This window comes from Coenobita brevimanus, chromosome 38, assembly GCF_032717465.1.
Source record: "Coenobita brevimanus isolate Jiangsu-jjx chromosome 38, ASM3271746v2, whole genome shotgun sequence".
Taxonomy (NCBI): domain Eukaryota; kingdom Metazoa; phylum Arthropoda; class Malacostraca; order Decapoda; family Coenobitidae; genus Coenobita; species Coenobita brevimanus.
In genome coordinates, this window is record NC_136991.1 from 34,233,921 (window position 1) to 34,249,011 (window position 15,091).

The window sequence follows — 15,091 nt, forward strand, 5'->3', positions numbered from 1 at the left end:
CGGATTGAACTTTCTCTCCAGCTGAATTTACAAGAGGTCTGCTGGCCTCAGCCTGACTCACAGATGGCTCAGTGCGAAACATCCAGTTGCTTACTCATACATATCTTTATTCATCCCTTGACATCTAAGATCTCTTCGATTACTCTAAATCGTCTATCAACAGCAAGAATAAAAATATACGACCTCGAGTGAACTGACTATCGTAAGCAAGGATCGAAATACCTATTCCTAAAAGAACAGACTTCGATTCGTATACTGAAAATGCATTAAACACATTGAGTCAAAATTACGTACATTTATTATTAGGGCTTATAGTAAACAACAATTCTTCTATTCATACACGATGTAAAGTGAATACCTCAGATAAAAGCTCAGTTCAGAATGAAACAGTTACCTCGTCAAAAAGAGTTAAAAAAGGAAGCTGAAGGAGACCTAAATTGTTGCTTATTGACGACCAGATGGTTATTAAGGCAATCAGTTTTACTAAGCCCTTTCTTCTCCCAGAATACGAGTCGCAACTGTTGTTATATCCAGGTTCAGTCTGTACTGCTAGGTGAACAGGAACATGGGGGAAACAAGATTGTTCAAGAGTTCGATTTGCACATTGAATCAAACCCAGATTCTTCAAGTTGCGACATGGACGTGCTAACCAAAGCATCACCGGGGGTGATCCCCCAGTGAAAGAGGATAGGAAAGGAGTTGGGCTGTATGGATAGGGTGGCGAAGGGTGCAGTCGGGTGCGAAGGCGAAGTAGGGTTGAAAGACAAGGAATTTCTTCCTCTATCGAAAACCGGAAATCTGTATTTACAGATACAATCTATCTATCTATCTATTGCCAGAGGCCTTAATCCCGTAAGGGGTGGCCACAAGCAAATCGCCTCCATGTCGCCCTGTCCCCCGTCATTTCATTGCCCTGCTCCCACCTCACACCCCCTTCTTTCATATATATACCTCTCCACTCCATCCCTCCATCTCATCCTTGGCCTCCCCCTCCCTCTCTCCCCCTCCACCTCACTCACATACAACTTTCCTTGTCAGTCTCTCACTCTCCATCCTCTCCACATGGCCAAACCATCTCACTGGATTTCTCCTAAAGCTTCCTATCACATCCACACCCACACCACAACGCTCCTCCACTTCCTCATTTGTCAGTCTGTCTCTCCATGTGACTCCACATGATCCTCTCAAATAACTCATTTCCATTGCTCTCACTCTTGACATCTGTCCCTCCAACAAGGTCCAAGCTTCACTTCCACACGTTAGAGTTGGTATCACAATACTGTCATGTTGTAACTTCTTCACTTCCATGCTCACTTCCCTTTCTCTTATCACTGCTTTCAAGGAACCAGCAACCTTTCTTCCTTTGTTGTACCCTTTCAAGCACTTCACCCTCTAAACATCCATCCTTACTCATCGCACTACCCAAGTACGTAAATGCACTCACATTTTCCATTTCCTCCTCATCCAACCTCACTGTACACTCACTGACTTCACTTCTCTCGAAGACCATAACTTTACTCTTCTCTACATTCACCTTCAGATTCCTTTTCTTACACTCTCTCCAAAACTCATCCACCAAGCCTTGTAGCTCCCCATCGTCTTCATTTAACAACACATTATGATCTCCGAACAACAGTACAGGGAGTTTCCAAACACTGCCCTCTCTCACTAGGGCTGCTCCAGCATCCACTGCCCTACCTCGTATATCTTCTATAACCCTATCCATATACAGACTGAACAACCACGGAGACATGACACATCCTTGTTCAATCCAAGCTTCAAAAAGAAAAATTCACTCAATTCACTATCCACACACACTGCAGCCTTAGCACCCTCATACATACTCTTCACAGCATTCAACAACTTCCCATCTGCTCCATATGTTCTTAATACTTTCCACAATCCTTGTCTATCCACCCTGTCATATGCTTTTTCTAAATCCATGAAGGCCGCATACAATTTCTTTCCTTTCTCTAGAAACTTTTCCACCAAGGATCTCAGAACGAATATCTGATCTACACAACCTCTTCCCTTCCTATAACCTCTCCGTTCTTCTTCAACTAATTCCTCGGTTATTTCCATAACTCTGTCAATAAGTATCCTACCATATACTTTTCCTATTTAAGACGGCAAATGCCCCTATGATTACCACACACTTCTTTTCCCCCTTTTCCTCTGTACAGGGGAATAATTATACTGACTTCCAACCCTCCGAAACTCTACCTTCCTCCCACACATCTTCCACATCCATTCTACTACTATCTCTTCCCCCATGCTTCAGCATTTCACCACATACTCCATCAATTCCTGGGTCTTTCCTCATTTTAACTTTCTTCATTCCTTCCACAACTTCCATCTTACTGATTTCTTCCTCTTCTCACACCCCTCCTCCTCCCAGCCATTCCCCAGCCACTTACACACGCATTACTTTCATTCTCTATGTTCAACAATTCCTAAAGTGTTCTCTCCATCTGCTCACTTTTTCTCCCTTTTCCACTAGTAATCTACTATTTTTATCTTTCACTCACCAACTAACTTCTTTGGCACCAAGTCTAACCCTCTTTACCTCTTTCCAGAACATTTTCTTACATTCCCTTCACTTGACACTCAAATTCCTTCCAAATTCCTTATCCACTCTCTTCTTACTCTCTCTTACTAATCTTTTCACCTCTCTCTTCCACTCTGCATATAACTCTCTCTTCCGCCTCTCAACTTCTTCCAAGCCCTTGTTTCTCATCCACTCACTATATGTTTTCTTCCTTTTTGCCACAGCCTCTCTCACCTCTTCATTCCACCATGCTGTTCCCTGCACCCCCTTTCGTCTTCTCTTCACCCCACACACCACCTCACATGCTGCACAGAGTTTTTTCTGTGAATATCTTGCACACACCTTCCACGTCCCCCATCTGCTCCAAACCATATTTGCTCAACCGCTCCTCCACTTCCCTCTTATATTCTGCCTTTTTTCCCTCCTCTTGTAACCTTTCCACTCACCTTGTATGAACTAGGGGTGGATCAAATACAATTGTATTTGTATTTGAATTGTATTTAAAAACATTTTCAATGTATTTGTATTTGTAATTGTATTTTGGCACCCAGAAGAAAAGGTATTTTATATTCGTATTTGTATTTTGATTTTAAATGCCGCGCCACTTTTGTCTGATTCGCTGAGTTAGATCACAGGCTCAGATAGAGCATCAGCGTGCATCTGGGCAGACGTGCAGCAGTGACTCCCGAGTCCCTAGTCCCGTGAGCTCTTGAGTTTTTCTATATTATCACGGGCCGGCCCCAACGCAACAAACACATTGTACATGGTGGGTGAATTAAGATACAATAATTTTATTAAATTTCCTGTCGAAAATAAAAGTATTTGTATTTGTATTTTTACATTTTACCCCCTGGGGGTAGGGGGGTTTTCAAGAATACTCCCCCAGTATCCCTGCTTGTCGTAAAAGGCGACTAAAAGGGTTGGTGGAGGGTTAGTGCCCCTCCCCGGAAAACAACTAACTAAAAAAACAAACAAGAAGCCTCGGACAAGGACTGACCAAACGATGACGACCCAGGACCGGACAAAGGACTTGGTAATGAGTACATGGAATGTAAGAGGAGCGAATGATGAGGTGAAAGAGAGAGAGATTGTCCAGGTGCTTGAGGATGCGAAAGTGGATGTATGTGGAATACCGGTAACTGAAACAAAATGGAGAGGTGAAAGTGTGAGAGAATGGGAGTATGGATGGGGTATATGTGCAGGAGTAGATGAGAATGAGAGGGCGAAGGAAGGAGTGTGTATAGTTGTGAGTAAAAGATGGAAGAAGAGCATAAGACAGTATGGATCAGTTGGGTCAAGGATTGTGTGGGTAAAGTTGAAAGTTGGAATACAAATGTGGGCGATTGTGTGTGTGTATGCGCCAACGCAAGATCGTGCTAGAAGAGTGAGAGAAGAGTTCTGGACAAATGTGGAAGTGTGCATGGAAAAGTTTGGAAGGAATGAGAGAGTGTTTTTGATTGGTGATATGAATGGTAAAGTTGGTAATGTGAAGGTGGATGGAATAGTTGGTGAGTGGGGTGTGCCTGCTGAGATAGATGAGAATGGGAGTGCGTTAGTGGACATTTGTGCTGGGAGGGGGTTGGTGATAGCCAATACCCTCTTCAGGCATAAAATGATCCACAGGTATACATGGCGAGTGATGAGAAGGGTGGGTGGTGAACTGAATGAAAGGAAGGCAATGATTGATTATGTGTGTGTGGATGAAAGGATGCGAAGATGTGTAAAGGATGCAAGAGTGTATAGAGGTTGGGGGAGTGGACTTTCTGACCACTACTTGGTGGTGGCCAGAATTAGGATGCAAGTAAGATGGAGGAATAGGAGAAGGGAAAGACGAGAGGAAGGAGTAGTTGCAAGGAGAGTGGAAAGGTTACAAGAGGATGAGAAAAAGGCAGAGTATAAGAGAGAAGTGGAGGAACGATTGGGCAAATATGAATTGGAGCAGATGGGAGACGTGGAAGGTATGTGTAAGATATTTACAGAAGAAATATGTGCAGCATGTGATGTGGTGTGTGGAAGGAAGAGAAGACGGAGGGGGGTGCAAGGAACAGCGTGGTGGACTGAAGAGGTGAAACAGGCTGTGGCACAAAAGAAGAAAGCATACAATGAATGGATGAGAAATAGGGGCGTGGAAGAAGTTGAGAGGCGGAAGAGAGAGTTATATATGGAAAGGAAGAGAGAGGTGAAAAGATTAGTAAGAGAGAGTAAGAAGAGAGTGGATGAGGAATTTGGAAGGAATTTGAGTGTAAAGTGGAGGGACTGTAAGAAAATGTTCTGGAGAGAAGTGAAAAGAGTAAGACAGGGTGGAAGTGAAGTTAGCAGGGGAGTGAAAGATAAAAATGATAGATTACTAGTGGAGAAGGGAGAAAAAGTGAGCAGATGGAGAGAACACTTTAAGGAATTGTTGAACGTAGAGGATGGAAGTAATGCGAGTATAAGTGGCTGGGGAATGGCTGGGAGAAGGAGGGAGGTGAGAAGACAGGAAGAAATCAGTAAGATAGAAGTTGTGGAAGCAATGAAGAAAGTTAAATCGGGGAAAGCCCCAGGAATTGATGAAGTGTGTGGTGAAATGCTGAAGCATGGGGGAGGGATAGTAGTAGAATGGATGTGGAAGATGTGCAGATTGGCCTGGGAGGAAGGTAGAGTCTCGGAGGATTGGAAGTCAAGTATAATTATTCCCTTGTACAAAGGAAAAGGGGAAAAAGAAGTGTGTGGTAATCATAGGGGCATTTGTCTTCTTAGTATAATAGGAAAAGTGTATGGTAGGATACTTATAGACAGAGTTAGAGTAAGAACAAAGAAATTAGTTGGAGAAGAACAGGGAGGCTTTAGGAAGGGAAGAGGTTGTGTAGATCAGATATTCATTCTTAGATCTTTAGTGGAAAAGTTTCTAGAGAAGGGAAAGAAGTTGTATGCAGCTTTCATGGATTTGGAGAAAGCATATGACAGGGTGGAGAGACAAGGATTGTGGAAAGTGTTAAGAATATATGGAGTAGATGGGAAGTTGTTGAATGCTGTGAAGAGTATGTACGATGGTGCGAAGGCTGCAGTGCGTGTGGATGGTGAACTAAGTGAATTTTTCTCTTTGAAAGTTGGTTTGAAACAGGGATGTGTCATGTCTCCATGGTTGTTCAATCTGTACATGGATGGGGTAATAAAAGAGGTACAAGGTAGGGTAGTGGATGTTGGAGTGGCCCTGGTGAGAGAGGATAGTGTTTGGAAACTCCCTGTACTGTTGTTTGCAGATGATACTGTGTTGTTGAGTGAAGACGAAGGGGAGCTGCAAGGCTTGGTGGATGAGTTTGGGAGAGTGTGTAAGAAACGGAACCTAAAGGTGAATGTAGGGAAGAGTAAAGTGATGGTCTTTGAGAGAGGTGAAGTTAGTGAATGTACAGCGAGGTTGGATGGTGAGGAATTGGAAAATGTGAGTACGTTTAAGTATTTGGGTAGTGTGATGAGTAAGGATGGAGGTTTGGAGGGTGAAGTGCTTGAAAGGGTACAGCAGGGAAGAAAGGTTGCTGGTTCCTTGAAAGCAGTGATAAGGAACAGGGAAGTGAGCATGGAAGTGAAAAAGTTACTACATGACAGTATTGTGATACCAACTCTAACGTACGGAAGTGAAGCTTGGACATTGTTGGAAGGACACAAGTCAAGAGTGAGAGCAGTGGAAATGAGTTATTTAAGAGGAGCCTGTGGAGTCACGTGGAGAGACAGGCTGACGAATGAGGATATAAAGGAGCGTTGTGGTGTGGATGTGGATGTGATAGGAAGCGTTATGAGGAACACACTGGGGTGGTTTGGCCATGTGGAGAGGATGGAGGGTGAAAGACTGACGAAGAGAGTGTATGTGAGTGAGGTGGAGGGGGGAAGAGGGAGGGGGAGGCCGAGGATGAGATGGAGGGATGGGGTGGAGAGGTATATGAGAGAGGCGGGTGTGAGTTGGGAGCAGGGCAGTGAAATGGCGGGGGACAGGGCGACTTGGAGGCGATTTGTTTGTGGCCACCCCAAACGGGATTGAGGCGTCTGGCAATAGATAGATAGATAGAATTTCAGACGTATTTGTATTTCTATTTTTGAATTAAGGAATAAAAATATTTGTATTTGTATTTGTATTTTTGTATCATAATGTCACAAGTATATGTATTTGACCTCTAAAAAATCAGTATTTGATCCAACCCTGGTATGAATTAATTCCTCTTGTCCTTCCATCCTTCTATTTCTCCATTTCATTTGGACTTTGATTCTGACCACCACTTGGTCCACTTCCCCAACATCTATATACTCTTGCATCCATTACACACCTTCTCATCCTGTCATCCACACACACATAATCACCGGATTCCGTTCATGCAGTTCACCACCCACCCTTCCCATCACTCGTCACGTAAACCACGTACACAAATATAGGTTACACCAAATATTTTTTAGTAGAACAAACTAGAGCTCCCGTGAGAAACCCACATTCATCACTACCTTCCCCTCTTTCATCATTTTTTTTTTTTCGTTTGCCTCCACCATTTCCTTTTCATGCCTCACAGTTTCCTTCCCTTCCATCTGTTCCTCTCCCTCCATGAGGTCCTCCACGCCCCTCATCAATTCCTTTCCCAACATTTGTCCCTTTCGCTCCATCATTTACCTCCCTTCCCTCAGAACTTCCTCGCTCTTCAGTGTAAAATCTGTTTACAGGAATAACACTTCTTTTTCCTCCTTATCATATCCCTTCCCTCCAATTCGAAACTATATAAAATCATTTCCTTCCCCTCCCTCCAGCGGACTGATGTAAGACACTATTTTCCTCTCTGGTGAATGTTGCATCCTCCACGATAAAGGTTTACGTCAGTCAGCACAGCTAACGTTTCCTCTTCAACCTTCGACATTTTAAGTCCAAGGCTGGCCTGGATGGTTGTTTGACCTTTCAATACAGACAATGGGTAAAGCACGTCAGGCAGTATTGATTATATTTAAACCCTCTGCCACTGGGGGAGCCTGGTGGCATAGTGGTTAGAACACCCCGGTTGGAGGGACGACCTTTCGTAGGTTCGTCCAAGACATGAATGGAGTTTTCTGTATCATGTAAAATACTGTCATGGAAACAGATCTGTCCCCTACCCTTATATGTTACCATATATTATACCTTAGACTAAGTCTAGGTCTCCCTCCTTTCTGGCACGGGTAACATAAGACTTTTTTTTTCTGTCACTACGATAACGTTTCTTACACTCCATTCTTGCTACTTCCAGACCATTTTATTCATTTTAAGACAATCAGGATTCCTAGGGCTTGAATCGTGAGCAAATGAGTGTCGACCATTCGGTCCGGCAGACTTTTATTTTTTTTTTTATTTCCTTGCTCTCAGGATCCTACCTCTCCCCATCTTTATGCTGGACTTACATCAGGATGCAGAGGATTCAAATACATAAAAAAACGACAAGAATATATTTGTATAACTCTAAGTATTAAAATTTTTTTATGTAAGGAAGAAGGAACCAAACGCCAGGAGGATGCAAATTGTTCCTTCCTGTAACTTAAAACGGGATACTGAAATTTAATATGCAGAGTAAACTGCCAAAATCTTGTGTGTGGTTTATAGCGCTTGAACATAAACGTGGATTGCATCAAGTACATACATGAGGATAATGAGATTTAATATGCAAAATAAAACGTCTAGGAAGAGGAATTACGAAATTTCCTAAGCCAATTAAAATATGACCCAAATTGAGGTACACGGCCTCTCACTACTTTAGTCATCTTAGTAATTTAAAAAAATCATTAGTCAATATTTGAAGTGTAGAAAAAATGTGGATTAGGGGATATGGCCAACAGAACTGGGGTGGGTTAACACAATTATAGAAGACAAATTCAGGAATCCAACCCACGCTTATTCTAACGCTGGCAACTTTTTTATTATTATTATTATTGCTTACTTCAGACGATGTAATTCAGCTTAACGAGAAAAAATAGGTTGTGAAAAGGTTAACGGAGAAGGCATCAAGCCCTGTCAATAAAATGATCTCTCTCCAGCTAAAGAGAACTGTATGAAAATGTATTCGATTCCTAACCCTGTCACTATAAATGTTCTCTCCCGAACAGAACAAAATCGTCTGGAAATGTATACTGTTCATAATCCAGTCACTATAAATGATATCCAGAACTTAACAAAACCGTCTGAGATAGAGACTGTTTCTAATCCAGTTACTATAAAGTTACTGGTCTCTTCAAAACTGAACAAAATTGTCTGAAACCGAGACTTCCTAACCCTGTCATTATTGGCAATGCCTTAAAAAACGAACAAAATCGTTTGGAAATGGAAACGCCCCTAATCCTGTCACTGTAAATGATCTCTTTAACACCAAGAAAATCAACCAGATGTAGTGAGAAATAAAACTAAAACGAAGTTCTCAGGTTTAAGGCGTTAACTAAGCTGGCAGGAGATAAATGGCTGATATCGCTGCTGGGATGTGCTACCGTAACGGTGGAGTGGGGTCGATAGAGCTTGAGTTTACGAGAGCTATCTTTTCACACTTTCAAGACACCGTTTTTCAGGTTTTCGATAGACTCGAACGATCACTGTAACTACTGATGCCTTCGACGTGCAAATTCAAGGTGCTTTAACCCCTTAATTTAATTATTTTTTGCACTTCATTCTTGCCACTTTCAGATTTCATTCGGCTTAGGTGAAACTTTTCGAACTGGTTGGTGGTTGGATATAACTTTCATTGTTTTTATCACATAAGGTCTCCCCAGAGACACACAACATCAACTAGTGGCGGCAGGAATAAACCAAAAGAATTTTCTGATTCAATTTGTTGTTGTTTTAGATTTATTAAAGTGTGGACACATTTACCAGTGAATGATTCATAACCATAAATGGTCGAAATGGGTGGGAGGGAAGCACATGATGGTACTTATCCCCTTCAGTCTGATAATGTATTTCATATTTCATTCTTGCTACAAACAGACAGTTTTATACCACTTAGAAAACTCCTCTAATAGCGAAGGGACTAATGAAAAATATATCTTATCTATTCAGCTCAAAAAATCTCGATAAGGTGAGTATAAGTATCTGATGGGAACAGGAATTATTTGAAAACCGATCAATGGTATTTGGTTAAGATTTAGTTTTCTCACTGGAGGGTTTACATACAGTCTCCATGAACCGAACGACCACCAGAGGCTCTCCTACTCCGAATAAAATCGATAAGAGTGAGAATAAAGAGCCAATGGTTATTTTTTGTCATTTCTTACATTCATTTTACACATTTACATAACTACACACCGGTATTCTTTATTGTTATACACTCGCTGTGCTTTATCTGTGGAGGTTACATCAGATGAGGCTTGTCCATCTTGGTTAGGTTAGGTTTAGTAACTTTTTGCAAGAAAAACTCGCTGATACAAAGTTCAGTAGAAATAAGCAAAAAGTGGCGTCTGCTCCTTCATGTTCTACCGCAGTTGCAATAGCCTGGTGTCGCATCCGTCAAAGGCCTTGACCAGTTTTGGGAAAGAACAAGTCACCAATGATGTGAAATATTACCGAAACCTTTTTACTTGGTCGTAATATTTTCACCTTAATGTTCACTCTAGGTCATAAACTGTGAGGTAGTAGGCATGCTTTTGCCCCTGGCTGTTATTAGCTACTTTGAAATTTGCATTCTTTGAATTCATTTCTAGAACAGTTATGCGACCGTTTGGGCTGTGCCACACTGCAGTATTTTTGTGACGTTATATTCCCGCCCTTTGAACATACAACGAACCTTTTCATAGAAGCTGATGCATCCCCTAACCGAAGAGTAAGCAAGTTAATGCATCAGCGTAGTCCTTCATAAAAAAAAAATAATCATAATAACTAAATAAATAATAAAAAACGTTTTCATCAGCTAGCATGAACGTTTGTTTTTTCTCATGTGTCACTGTTACTGTTGAAAGTAACTGAGGACGTATTAAATATTTAATTTTTGCTACTGAGGGTCTTCTGGGACTTTAAAAAAAAATCGAAGAAGTCTTATATGGTACTCCAAATGTCAGACGTTTTTATTCAGACCAGAAAAGAAAATACATGATTTAAAAAAAAAAAAAAAAAAAAAAAAAAGACCTAGCGTTATTGTTCATAACAGAACAAAAATATGACGCCACCTGCTATATTATTGGGTACTAGTTGATTCATTCATTCATTCATTGCCAGACGCCATGTATCCCACACGGGGTGGCCAAGGGCTTAGAGTTAATTGTTTTACAGGGAGGGGCACTAATCTTCCACCAACCCCACTTGACACGTAGGGATAAAACTAGTTGATTAATTACCTTAAAATAATTACTTCTGTTAGAACTGCACTGAACTAACTGATGTGAGCTGGTGCTAACTCTCACTATAAAAGAAAAAGAAAATGATAACAGCAACTTGCCAAGAATGAAAATTACTGTAGCTCGCGATCGTCTTTTGTAATTTCTATTGCAAATGACAGACGATATATATATTTTTTTCATCATACAAGAGACCAGCTCAGATGAAGAAGTTAAAAATAATCCATTTCAACTCTCTCAGCTCAAGGGAGCCTTTTGTGTCTTACTGGTGTTACCATCACATGATTTTATTCTGGTTAGAAGGGACGATCAATAACTAAAGGGCTGAAAACAAAATGGTTGACCCAAACCCGTACTAACGTTCACACTCACACACACACACACACACACACACACACACACACACACACACACACACACACACACACACACACACACACACAAAGAAAGAAACTGACAAGCCAGAATGAATCGAATGTGGAAATATTTATTTTTGTTTAAAGTCCCACAAAACCAAAAAGACAATCAGAATTGAAACAAAATCACTGACATGAACCCGTGCTAGCCTCCACTTACATAATAATAATAATAATAATAATAATAATAATAATAATAGTAAAAAGTATAGAGGGAAAGAAAAAAATATATTCAAAGCTTTGCGAGCCGCCTAGTTGGATGTACTTCCATGAAAAATAAAAATGTACTAAAGTGGTGTATTAAATCTCACGCTGGCTTTGTACCCGGGCATTCCATTTTCTTTCTCCTCTCCCCCAGTCCCCACACCCTCTCCTCCCCAAACGCTTTCATGTCGATTCGCTGACGGTAAAGAACACAGGCGCAATTCAACGTCCATGATTGCCAGTCGTGTTATTTATCCAATCTCTCTGTAGCCTGCCTGTCGCTATGTTCTCGTCAGGGCAAGTTCATCAATGTTAGTGCTGTCAAAGATAAACCCTCCTCAGTTTCTTTCATCAGTTTACGTTTAGATTATCATGGTTCTCTCTGTCTCTGACTCCAGCTGTCTCACTGCTTCTGTCTCTGCCACTGTCCTTGTCACTCTGTCTAAGCCTCTGTCCGTATCCGTTTATCCATTTTTGTCAGGGCCGGATGACCAGGTATAGGCAAAATGGGCAACCGACTACCAGGCCACGGCCTGTCACAGGCCATCCACCAGACTTCCAGAGCGGAATAAATATACGTTTTGGGCGTCCAAATAAGGGCCATCACCCATCAGGCCATCAAAAAAAGGCCATTATAGGTCATGCCAATATTTCACTGGAAATAACGGAAAAAAGAGATCTATATGTTGCAGGCCAACCGTCTGCGTTGCCTACCAGGCCACAGCAGGGTTAATCCGGCCCTGATTTTTATTATTACTGTCTCTTCGTCTTTCTACCTGTCTGTCTGTCTCTCCTCCATGGAAAACGTACCGGTAATTACAGGCCTTAAGAGAAAATACATCTAATCGCTATGACGAGTAGTAAGAATTCCAAGCCCTCTAACTCCACCATCTCCAATCCCATTAACAGTGTCTGTTTCACCAGTTCCAAATCGATTTCCAAGTTCTCTCTCTCTCTCTCTCTCTCTCTCTCTCTCTCTCTCTCTCTCTCTCTCTTTTCCTCATCACCCATTTATAGGAACGTGCTATAAGAAGAATCAAATCACCGTAAGTGACAAGAACATTTACAAGTCCGTTTCACCAGATCCACTTTCAATTTCACAATTTCTCTTCTCCTTCACAGCTCCACGAAAAAAGTTGTCACATGCCATTTAGAAAATATCAAAGCCCAGTGACCAATATCAGTTTACATTCTCGGTTTCATGGATTATTCTCACTCTCCCCTCTTCCCCCGTGTAAAAGTTAACTGTCTGCCAGTAAAAACATATACTGACTCCTCCATGTTTAGCAGTCAGCTATGAAACACACACACACACACACACACACACACACACAAGCTCGAGTACTATACTTGTATGTGTATGCATTTGCGCATTCGTACGAACTTCAGTGTATGTGTATGCTTGTGTGCGCGTGTGTTTGTGTGCTTGTGTGTACATATATGTGTGTGTTTGTGTGTGCTAATGTGTTTGTGTTTGTAAGTCAGTGTGGAGGTGGGGGTGCGCACGTGCCGGGAAGGGGTGCAAGGGAAAAAGTGATGGCAAAGGAAACTGAAGAAGAATACGATATAGATACAGAAAGTGGTGGCTGAAAAGAAAGCGAGCATGCAAAAGAGATAACGCTGAGGTGGCAAGTGTGGTAGTGAGGTTGTAATTGACAACTGGCAGAAATTTTTATATAATCATTTTAAAGAGACCATTACTCACAGGAAACAGCGTCAGGTCACAGATAGCATAAAGACTGTTGGCTACACTATTAAACATGAAGCGGCAGGAAAGTCCCAGATATATGGTAATTATCGCTGTACCAAGAATCAGACTAACGTGCTTCTGGCTTTTGCTCCTCATGGCTGAATACACTTTATACGCGGCATGCATACTAAACACGTATAATGCTCACAACCATCCCATATCTGACCATCAGAAATTGGGGATTTACATAAACGTCTCAGATGTGTGCCTTGTTTCGTATAGCCCTGATCATTCGAGTGGATCAGGCTATACCTGAGGCGCCTGGTATTCTACTGGTTCAATACTTGGATTTGGGTGACTTATGTCTTACGTGCAACAGTTTGATGGCGGTATTCTAAGCAGTACAGGAAACTTCGTAGCGGCTTTATTCTGGCGATTTCTCTATTAATCACTGATTTTTTTTTTCTTTTAATTTCTAGTACAAACGTAGTTAGTTTCAGTAACGTGTAAGACAATTATCAAGGTGTGACGTGCAAAATAAACCACTGTAGAGAAAGTGTTACAAAACTACGAAGCCACTGAGAATACGGTCTCACAGTGGTGGTGATGAAGGGGGAGGGGTATTATGAGATGGAATACCGTAACTGTGAATTACGCTAAAACATTAAGCATGATTTTTATATGCTGGAATAATTCGTTCATGAACAAGTACTTCACAGTCGCCATTAGAGAGATACTAGCGGGAGGGTCTGTATTTCATAAGGATTAACTACCACCGAGCATTTCATTTATCTCCACTAATTTCTAATAAGTCAGGGAGGTGCCGATACTACTGTAATTTACCCTTTCATGATCGGGACAACTCTAATATTGTATTCCAACTGATATCTGGCGATTCTATTTAGCTGAAAGTGAATGTCAGAGTCTGAGATTGCGAACAATTGTACCATTATCTCGGAATAGGTTTGCTATTATCAGTTGTGAGTCTGAATAGCGTAAGAGTGAGTCATACGAGTCTGTGAGCAAGACATAGTAGTCTGAGAGTGAGTCAAAGGGGCAAAAAAAAAATCATTGTATCTGGATACTGAGTCATGAGAGCCTTGGTGAATCATAGGAACCTGAGAAGGAGCCGAAGAACAAGTCACAGGAGCCTTAGAGTCATAGGAGGATGAAAGGGACTCATAGGAACCTGAGACTGTTAACTGCCAGCGGCCCTCACATTCATCTCCATTAATTGGTAAAAAGTCTGGGCTGTGTCGCTACTAACTGACCCTCTGGTATTCCATTCCAGATAAAGCTAAACATGTACTCTCAGTTAAGTGTGTGCCATAGTAGCTTAGAAGTGTTTCGTAGGAGCCTAAGAGTGCTGCAAAAGAGACTGAGCCATAGAAACCAGAAAGTAAATGGCATATAAGCCTGAAAGTGAGTCATAGGAACCAGAGGGTATTAACTGACAGGGGTCCTCTCATTCATCTCCGGGATGTGCCGATAATATGCAAATCACACGTCACACAATATACTCAAGTGAATAGATAACCAATTCGCCTGTGACACAAAAGCAGGTTCATCTCTGGGTTACACTGACGCATCGTTTAGTTAAGTCACTACATGGTATCTGAGCTGACGAGAAGCCTAAACCTGGTGGCACTGTTCGTCTTAGGTGGAGCTAAGCAACTATGGCGTCCATCTGGAAGACAAACCTCCCATTTTCCTGCATGTTGCAGTTAGGAAGGACCCAGGTAGTACCCTAGCGAGGCGCTGTCTACCACGGGGGGGAGTGGGGGGCACTGCAGCTGGTCCCCAGCACAGTGAACGTACTGGGGTTAAGCAACAACAACAGCAACTGCATGGCAAAGGTTTTTATATTGTTACCCCTTCACTACAATGATGTCTTTTTTTTTTTATTCTTGTAACTTCTATTTGTGCTTATCAAGC